Here is a 10,141-nt window from a genome sequence, read left to right on the forward strand (position 1 = left end):
CTGGGCCTGATGGTGGGGCCCAATGTGATATATTTTGATGGGGCCCAAAATCCCTGGCGTGTATGGCCAGAGGGCAGGACCTATACACACATTTACTATTCAATAGCATTGTGAGGCTGAACAAAAGGACCTTTTGACTATGTAAATGTAGTCTTTAAAAAAACAAAAACATTTACTGAATTTTTTAGGATAGCTTAAAGTAATGCCTTACAGGGTTAAGGGCTATTGTTTATTGTTATTTACTTTAAGATGTTTATTCTTAACCAATAATTTAATTTAAAAACTCTTCTTTAAATGATGTGTGTGTGTCTCTGTATTCCTGATGATACACTGAGAGAATGAGCTCATAGTGCTGCTGATCACCATAAGCTAAACAGTCTGTATATTGCATTACATTTGTATAATGTAAGCTTCGTTGACACTTTGCCTGCGGGAATCCGAAAAAAATATTGAAATTTGATCTATTCCACCAATTAATCCCAAATAATGTAGAGGTGTGTTGTAGGTGCCTTAAATAACCCCTTGTTTTCTAGTGAGATGTGTTTTTATGTTCATATAATAGTGATTTCAATGCCACCACAAAATGATCACTGGTTCCATCCTGGCCACCCCACTGAAAATGTCCTGGCTCCGCCACTGCAAAGGTTACATAGTGATGTCACTATTTTACAGAAGTAGACAAAGGATTCAAATGGAGGTGTTGCAGACCGTTTACATGCACACAAACCTACTAAAGGTAGGGGAAGCATAATAGGGCCCCTTTAAATGTGAGCAACAAGAAGGTAAAATAATCTGCATTCATTCATGCAATAAAACATCATGAGTTAAAAAGTGTTGCTCCCTTCCCTTTATAAAAAGCTGTTACCTCACAATAACCACATTGTTTTTCTCTTTAGATTTTCAGACCGGCTTCAGTTTTCATTCTGCGATCAGATAAGATTGTTGAATTTGTCGCTATCTATGACTCTGTAATTCTGCCAAGGTCAGTCCGGCTGATGGGGGGGNGGGGGGGGGGGGGGGGGGAGAGGAAGTCAACACCAGTCACAGAGACAAGAGGTTGTAATCAGACAGAGCGAAGCTGTAATCAAACATAGACCACAGAAAACAGACAAAGCGTGACAAAAGAAACGAATAAAAGAACATAATCATAGCGAGGAAGCTCATAAAAATACATCTGAAGAGAAACCTTTAATCATACAGGGAGGAAGGAGAGCTGTGCGGATGAGAAATTAAAAGAAACTGAGAGTGTAGAGAGGTGGATGGAAAGAGGAGACAGAAGGCAGGGTGGGGTGGATGGAGGGGCGCAGGGAGGTGGTATTTATAACATCTTCTAATAAGGGCCAGCACATGAAACATGGCCCGTTGCAAAAAATCTGCCTCTCAGTTAATCAGAGCGAAGAAGAGAAGTTAGTGGATGCCAGAACAAAGCGGTGGAAGGCCAGACTCCAATATGCTGCAGAGAGAAGGGGATTTGGTGTGTACAGCACACGGAAATGAGGACAGAATTGAGCAAATTCCTCCCCGCGTAAATCTTTTCCGCATGAAAGACTCTTCCTGTGGACCGGGGGGTTTAATAAGCTGAGGGGTTTGTTTTCCCCCACATCCTGTTTTAAAGACTGCTCACTGGGTTGAAAAAGGAAGAAAAGAGGGAGGACCTGAGCAGGGTCTGAGAGCAGGGTGAGATGGAGGACTAAGGGATAACATCTCTCCTGTTTGCTCACTATTTGGGAACCTTCTGCTGGCCACTCTCCACTTTATTAATCCTGGTGACTGGGCTGTCAAATCTGTCTATTTTTAATGAATCCCAGCAGATTAGCCGAGACCATTTTTCTAATCCAGAAGACACACGACTTAACCTGAGGCTCTTTTTTTTCTCCAATCAGCTGCAACACATGGTGAACGTCTGCCCTGGAAGCGTACGAACAACTTCACATCATCATAATCCCCTGGCAGGCCCCTCACTTTGAAACATACATTTTGCACCAATGTCAGGACTAGCTGAAATTTCGAGTATCATTTCTCGGATTTCTCAAGTTCTAGCGCCCCCTACTGAAAACAAGTTTTGACAGGCCATAACTTCCCCCCATTTGTCCAATTGACTTGAAACTTGACGATGAAAAACTGTGAAATTACTAAAACTTTTGCTGTTTTTAGTCAATCAACACTACATTTGGTATACAGCATCGGTGAAGGGTCATACACGTTACCATAAGAAATGTGCTAATTAGCTAGGTTGCTAATGTGTACCCCTGTAATTATGTTGTATTGATATCCTTTTTGTTTTCTGTTGTTTTTCTGTGTAACCAATGTGCTTGAAAAAGAGATCGTTGATCTCAATGGGATTTTCACCTGGTTAAATAAAGGCTACAAACAAACAAACAAACAAGCAAGGTCAGTAAAAAAAAAACGGCCGCCATTATCAAAACATCTTTGCAAAAGGCCGGGCTTAGAAAGAGACGGTCACAAATGGTGGTGGATATGGTTCGTCCGTCTTGGGGAATATGCAAACCAAAGCATTCTCATCCCGAAAACAACAGATTTTAAGTATCTAAACGGCTGGCGAATGAAGGAGTGGCCTATTATGTTAGCTCAATTTGCAATTAGCTCAAATTAGCTACTTAACGTGAAACTTGGTACACTCGGCTTTTAGTGGATTTGACAACTTTAAAACCTAATCATTCAAATCAGGGCTACAGATCTACAGACGTCTCTTCGCAATGTGAGTCAATGGGGGACATTTTTTTTGTCCCAGTGACGTCACGGACTGACATGGAAGTTGTAGTACCTCCATTAAACTTAAAATGTTGTGATTTTAAAGTACCAATCAGAGCTGACTGGGCTCTGGTTTCAGACAGAGGGTGAAAAGAGGTGCTGCAGCACAGGCAGTATGATAACAATAAAGAGCTTTTTGAACATTAAAGCATGGAGACATGTCACAGTAGAGACACTACATATAAATATTAACCTGAAAATGTGTGTAATGTCCTCTTTAGGTACATTGAATGTCATGCTCATGGAGGAGCCTGGCTTGAGACGTTCATTGCCAAACTACGCTGTACCTTTTGTGCACATGACAATAAACCCTTTAGTCTTATTCTTTTCTAAATGTCCAGAGAGTTTTGGTCTGTGACTGTTTTCTGTGACGAATAAATTGTTTCCTGAGCCTTTTCATGGCTTGGATAAATATTCATCTTGCTGATGCCTGATCCTGCTGCGGTGTGTTACAGATCTGACTGTGAGGGGTATTGATGAGCTGTGGGTCTGAGGATGCTCAAATCACACAGCAATCAGACCTCAGCATGGCTCCTGTGGCCGTGTGGATCAGCAAAGGCTTAGGTACACCTTGCCTCTTTTAAAAGAAAACACAGAGCATGACTTTATTCAGCTATTAGCATCGTTGTCTGCGGTTTCACATACTGATGGGATGCATTGTGATGTTTTCTAAGCATTGCTCAAGGGACGGAAAGTCTAATCCAACACAGAGGCGTTCAGTGGCATCCGGCAAGTGGCGGGACAGTGGAGCGGCTTGTACGCAGTCACACACATTGAGCCAGTGAAGTCAGATGGGAGTGGGATTGTGAAAGCATTTAAATGTGTCTTGGGGGCTGGATAGTGGAGGTTATTGTCCAAAGAATCATGATAGGAATTCTATAACGGGCTTTTGCCATGTGAATTTTCCACCCTTCCCATAAGGATCCTTCTGTTTCTGCCTTCCTTTGCGCTCCCTCCTCTCTTCTCTATCCCTCTGCTCCTCTGGGGGGAATGAGTTAAAAGCATAATACTGGGGGAGTACTTGAGTGCCGAGGATTCCTCTTGAATGCTAAATGGTGTTATCAAATAGCACACTGCAGCACAGGGTCTGAGGTGCTGATGGGCAGTGAAAGGTCTGCATGCTTAATGCTACACATGCTGCGTTCACACACACTCTGCAGGAGGCTTGGTTATGATGCTGGTGTCGGGATATTCAAAATGTATTGTGATCTTAGAAAATCAAGCCTCCTCATTGTGTTTGAGGATACATGGCAGACAAGAGTTTTGTATGAGATTTTCTATTGCTTGGAAATGGAAATCTATATAAAGAAATGTTTCATATTAACATAAAACCAAATGTCCTAAGGAGTTTACGGGCTCTGCAAAGCTTTCAGCAGCCTAGTACAGTATGTTGGGTTCTCTGGCTGCATCAAGTGTGATGGCTTTCACAATATAAAAACTAGTAGCTTATATACAAATCAAGTTTACTTGCTGTGAGATGTGTAAAGAGGACATAGTATGCTTTCAGGTTCATATCTGTTCATTTGTTTATTTCAGTGTCTATGCATGGTGCATGAGTTAAAATGTAAATCTATGTCCAAACCTTTTCCAGGCATCAAAGCTAAATAATTGAGGAATCATTTAGTTAATATATTTGAAAACTCTGGTCCAGCCCCTCAAATGGTATTGTATATTTGTTAAATTAGTTTTCTATCATATACACTATACCTTGTCAGATTTTGATCTGATATACCAAGACATTTAAATATATTAGCTTGAGCTATGGGGAATCACGAAGGCCATTTTCTACTGTTTCCAATGTTTTTAATATAAAATGCATTAATCGAGAAAATAATCTGCAATCTTTTCTATGATTAAAATAATGGTTATTCACAGCACCAGTCTCTGATTTGAAATAAAAAACATGATCTGCTGATTGGATTCATTAACAATAACAATCTCTTCTTCATGCTGTGTTTTTTTAATACAACAACTATTAGCAAACCTATTCGGCATTCAGGGCACAGACATCGTGTAATGCATTCAAATTGCTGTCTCTTTCTCTCTCTCTCTCTCTCACACACACACACACACACACACACACACACACACACACACACACACACACACACACACACACACACACACACACACACACACACACACACACACAATATGTCCTACCCAGTTTATTTTTGAGCTCAAATAAGAGGCCCAGTGCGGCTGTGGGAGTTTTAAAGTCTTGACTGATTGCTTCTCCTACCCGTTTATTTTTGAGCTCAAATAAGAGGCCCAGTGCGCTGTGGGAGTGTTTAAAGTCTTGACTGCAATTGCTTCTGCAGGAGAACAGGACCTGTGTGTGTGTGTGGTGTGGTGTGTGTGTGTGTTGTGTGTGTGTGTGTGTGTGTGTGGTGTGTGTGCTGTGTGTGGTGTGTGTGTGTAGTGAAAATTCCCATTTCCATCCTCAAAACTTGCTGTAATTATCACAGAGCATCTTGTCAATGAATATTCTGAATAACCAGCACAGTTTCAGAGTGAGACAGAGAGCAGAAACCTTTTCTCTGCTCCCACACACACACACCCACACCACCAACCCACACAACACACACACACACACAATCAACACAACACAACACACACACACACACCACCACACACACACACACGACACACACACACACACACACACACACACAGCAGAGCATGTAAGAGAACCGCAGTTTAAAGATTTATGAAGGCAGTAGGGGAGTGCTCGTGCCTGTCCGGTCTTAAATGTTATGTTGCTGTTCCTTGCTGCGGCAGAGGGAAGAGAGAGTTTCCTGTGGTAAATCCCTGTGTCAGTGGTCCCTTCCTCCCTGTTCCCCTTGCCACAAAAATTCCCCACGAGGCAAAGTTTACATCAATGTCTGTGTGATGGTAAGCTTTGCATAACCCAAGAGCTGGTAAAGTGGAGAGCAATGGGAACTGCCACAATTGCAAATCCTTGTATGAGCAACACAAGAAAACATAACTTCACTAATATAAAACCGAAGGAAACAGATTTCTTTTTACAGATAAAGATTTGTTTAAATCCTTTTTTTAAAGCAACTCAATCTCTGGGGTGTTTTGTGGCCATGTGCTGTGAGCTTTGGCGACCTGTTCATAGAGAGGTGCTCCAGGAGGTTTTCAGGAGCCATTGTGGTAAGGGCTCCTGTGCCACGCAGCAGAGGATGGGAGACATCTGTGGACGAAACCTGGCTCGAAGCTTAATTTACATCTAAGAAAACACGTGTACTGACATATATTTCATTTGACAGCTGCCGCCTACTCGCACGCTCTCTCCTCTCCCCTCACTTATTTTCAATTGCTCCTCGCTCTGTCGCTATACTGTCAGATACACACACAAATTAACAAAACGTGATGTAACAGGCCCCCCTGAGCTGTAATTCCAGGGCAGAGCATCCCATGAAAATAGAAAAATGGCCCTGTTCCAGGAAGCCACAAAATATCACTATAGGCTGGCGTCGAGCTGCAAAACTAAACAGCCTCAAGATGTATGGGATGTGTATGTGTGTGTGTGTGTGTGTGTGTGTGTGTGTGTGTGTGTGTGTGTGTGTGTGTTGTGTGGTGTGTGTGGTGGGTGTGTGTGTGTGTGGGTGTGTGGCTGTCTATCATTTGGGTACTTCCAGTCATCTGATTTCTATTCCTTGAGCTCTTTGTGCTCTGTTTCTCGTATAACCTGATAATTTTAAGTCACGCCAGGATCTTTTGTTTTATAGTTGTCCATTGCTAGCGATGCATTCGTACAACGTAGAAGAGAAAATTCCCTACGCTGTGTCTAAGAACTGTGACCGAATTTACTGTACTGTCAGCATAGTTCCACTATATAGTAATTTTCCCATAGGGCCTTACTGTAGTCCAACTGTATGTAATACTAAATGTGAGAGGTAAGGCGTGTGTTAGATAGTGATGTCATTATGTCCGCCTAAAGTAAACAAATGAGTCCAATAGTCGTTTAAAAAGAAGTAACTCTGATTTATTAACTCAGTATTCATTATGGAACATGGATAGTTTTTGTTGTGTTTTCTAATAGGCTCCATTGCTATTTTATATCTTCTGTTAAAATAATTAATATTTAATCTAAAAAAAAATGTAAAGCGTTAAAAAGTGAGGTATACTTAATGGCATCGGCCAAACATAACAAGACATACCTGTTGTTTGGACCCATGGTGTTGAGGTTTTCTCAAATAGATTTTTTTAAATTAGCTCCATCTCAAAATGTGACATTCATTTTAGAAGTTCCTTATTATCTATATAGAAATAAAAATATAATGAACAATCTGTGAGGGGGACTCGGGCCATCGGCCTCCCAATGTCTCCAAAATGTCCTAGTCCAAAATTAATACAATGGAAAAGAAGATACTGCTACTGCACATTGTGCCGCGAATTACCATAATGGGAGCTGTGGTAACGGCCGAGAGAAAGAACAATACCCTGCCTCAACTGCATAGCAAGACAAAAGACAATAACATTAAAGGTGGGTAGGTACATTTTGGAGAAACCAGCCGAGTGCGCTAAATATGAAAATAACAGCAGCCGGAATATATTGCCACCTCCTTACAGAGCCCCTCCTCCAACACAACGAACGCTGCCAACAGGACCAATGAGGGCACGAGATAGGAGGTCTGCGAGTGCACAGACTGGAGAGGCTGCAGGCAGGTAGGCCATCCAGTTATTTTAGCCGGTGGCCGGCTCCGATGATTCCGGTCGTGCGCTTTGTTACAGCGCCACGAGCTTCCACAGATGACATTTGTTATGGATTTCTTTGTCAAAGCACTTCAGATAGTTCATTGCTTTCGGGAATGCTTAAGAGCATTCCATGCAATATAACCAACAACACCCTTATCTCAACTTACGGAGCCCCAGCCTTTAATAGTTCCGAATGTCCCATAGGATGCTCTTGTTTTTTTTCATTTTGCCATCTACACATTATATTGTCTGTACGACAAGAAACATCCTTGTGATAGAGGAAATGAGTAATGAATGACTTCAAATGCAGACATCTTGAACCTATAAACGTACCTTCCATAGAAAAACCCTGTCCAGTGTGCTGAAACCGAGAGCAGTCCCATTGAGGCTTTTCACACCAGAACTGTGAAACAACATTTGCATATTTGTTTAGAGCTTGGCTGATTTCCTTTTCTTTGCAGCCAGAAGTGGAGGATCAAAAGGTTGGACCTACCAAAGCAGCCACATTATCAACATCAATACGAGCCACTTAACGTCAATCATTGAGGAGTTATGGCCATGTAACGAGGAAACATTTTGATCCTGACACCACAGTTTGCCATTGTGGCATTTCAACATCACGAGTAAAATCCACCAAGATGTGAAGGTCTAAACATAAGACATATCTTTAAACTCGTGATACCTCAGACTAGCTCACAGCTCGCAGCCGTTATCCAGTTATTGAGTCTACTAAACAGAGCACTGTTGTTCTCCTCCCCTTTGTACTCGTCGCTTCTGCCGTATTGTGCCGCCATCCACATTAGAAGCCGTGGAGACCAACTGATTTCCTGCTGCTTCACTTCACTGATGGTTTTAAACAAGATGCATTAGTCCTGAGTATACGATTAAAGATATGGTCTTATGTTTAGACCTTCCATTTTGGACATGTTACATCTGATGTGAAACTGCCACAATGCAAACCTGTGTGTCAGGATCAAAATGTATTCCTGCGTACATGGCCTAAACTCCCTCTAAATGACTGACGTTGTAAGTGGCTCCGTATTGATTGATAATGTGGCTGTTGGTAGGTCCAACCTTTCTGATCCTCCACTGGCTGCAACCCAGAGAAGCGCAATCAGCAGCTCTAAAATATGCAAATGTTGTTTCACAGTCTGTGTGAAGAAGCCTCAATGGGAACTGCCTTCGTTTTCAGCACACTGACAGGGTTTTTCTATGGAGGTATTTATAGGTTGCAACGATTCTGATTGGAAGTCCATTCATTACTCATATCTATCAAAGGATTCTGTGTTACAGACAGAATATAGATGTGTAGATGGCAAATGAAAAAACAAAAACATCTATGGGAACACTCAACCTATTAAAGGTGGGGTATGAAGTTCTGAAACCGGCTCACTTTTCTGTTCTATATTCCCACTGGAATGCTCTTAACACCCGAAAGCAATGAATATCTGAAGTGCTTTTGACAAAAATCCATAACAAAATGTCATCTGTGGAAGGCCGTGCGCTGTGATAAAAGCAGCGACCCAATCATCTGAGCCGGCCGGCTAAAATAACTGGATTCCTACCTGCCGGTCGCCTTCCTCTGTGCACTAACTTATCTCGTGCCCTCATTGGTCCTGTGCGCGTTCGTGTGTGGTGGTAGAGGGCTCTGTAAAGGAAGTGGCAGATTATTTCCGGCTGTGTATTTTCAAATTTACGCCTTCCGAGCTTGGTTTCGTCCCAAAATTACCTTTACCCCACCTTTAATGTTAGTCTTTTAGCTGCCTATGGCATTGAGCAGGTATTTTTTCTCTCCTTTACACAGCTCCCATTATGTAATTCCCAACCAATGTGCACTACAGTAACTCTTGTCCCACTTTGTATATAATTTTGCCACTAGACATTTGGGAGAACAATTGGGAGGCCCGAAATGCCACGAGGCCCCCTCAACAGAATTGTCATTTATTTTATTTTATATAGCAATAATGAACTTCTTAAAATGAATGTCACATTTGAGATGGAGCCTAATGCAAAACATCTACAGTTTTGAAGAACAAAACGCCCCTTCAACAACACCCCATGGTCCCAAAAACAACGGTATGTCTGTTTATGGTTGGCCCATGCCATTAAGTAATACCTCACCTTTTTGTACGCCTTACATTTTTTTTTAGATTAACATAATTATATTTTAATAGAAGATAAATAGCAACGGAAGGCCTATTAAGTTCCATGTTCCATAATGAAAGCTGAAGGTTAGATAAATCAAGTTTACTGCTTTGTAAACGACTATTGGACCCCATTGTTTTGTTTACCTTTGCGACATAATAACATCCACTATCCTAACACACCACTTACCGTCTCAACTTTAGTTATTAGCAATACAGTTGGGACTACAGTAAGGCCCTATGGGAAACAATTACTATATAGTTGGGAATAATGCCTGGAACAGTACAGTAAATTGTCGCAGTTCTAGACACAGCTGTAGAAGTTCCCTCTCACGTGTACGAATCAATCGCAGCAAATGAAACATAAAACAAAAAGATCCCTGGCGTGAACTTAAAAATATCAAGTTTATACGAGCAAAACAGACACAAGAGCTCCAAGGAATATAAAATTCAGATGACTGGAAGTACCAAATGATCAGACAAGCCAACCACACAACCACACACACACACACGACACA

General features: G+C 41.7%; 1 protein-coding gene across 1 annotated transcript in view; it reads right to left on the reverse strand.

Moving 5' to 3' along the window:
• The window catches only part of jam2b (junctional adhesion molecule 2b), a 38,770-nt gene that overhangs the window by 12,968 nt on the left and 15,661 nt on the right, over nucleotides 1-10,141 (reverse strand). The gene's annotated exons all lie outside the window — the stretch shown is intronic.

This window comes from Notothenia coriiceps, unplaced genomic scaffold (assembly GCF_000735185.1).
Source record: "Notothenia coriiceps isolate Sejong01 unplaced genomic scaffold, NC01 NC01_scaffold00019353, whole genome shotgun sequence".
NCBI classification, from domain to species: domain Eukaryota; kingdom Metazoa; phylum Chordata; class Actinopteri; order Perciformes; family Nototheniidae; genus Notothenia; species Notothenia coriiceps.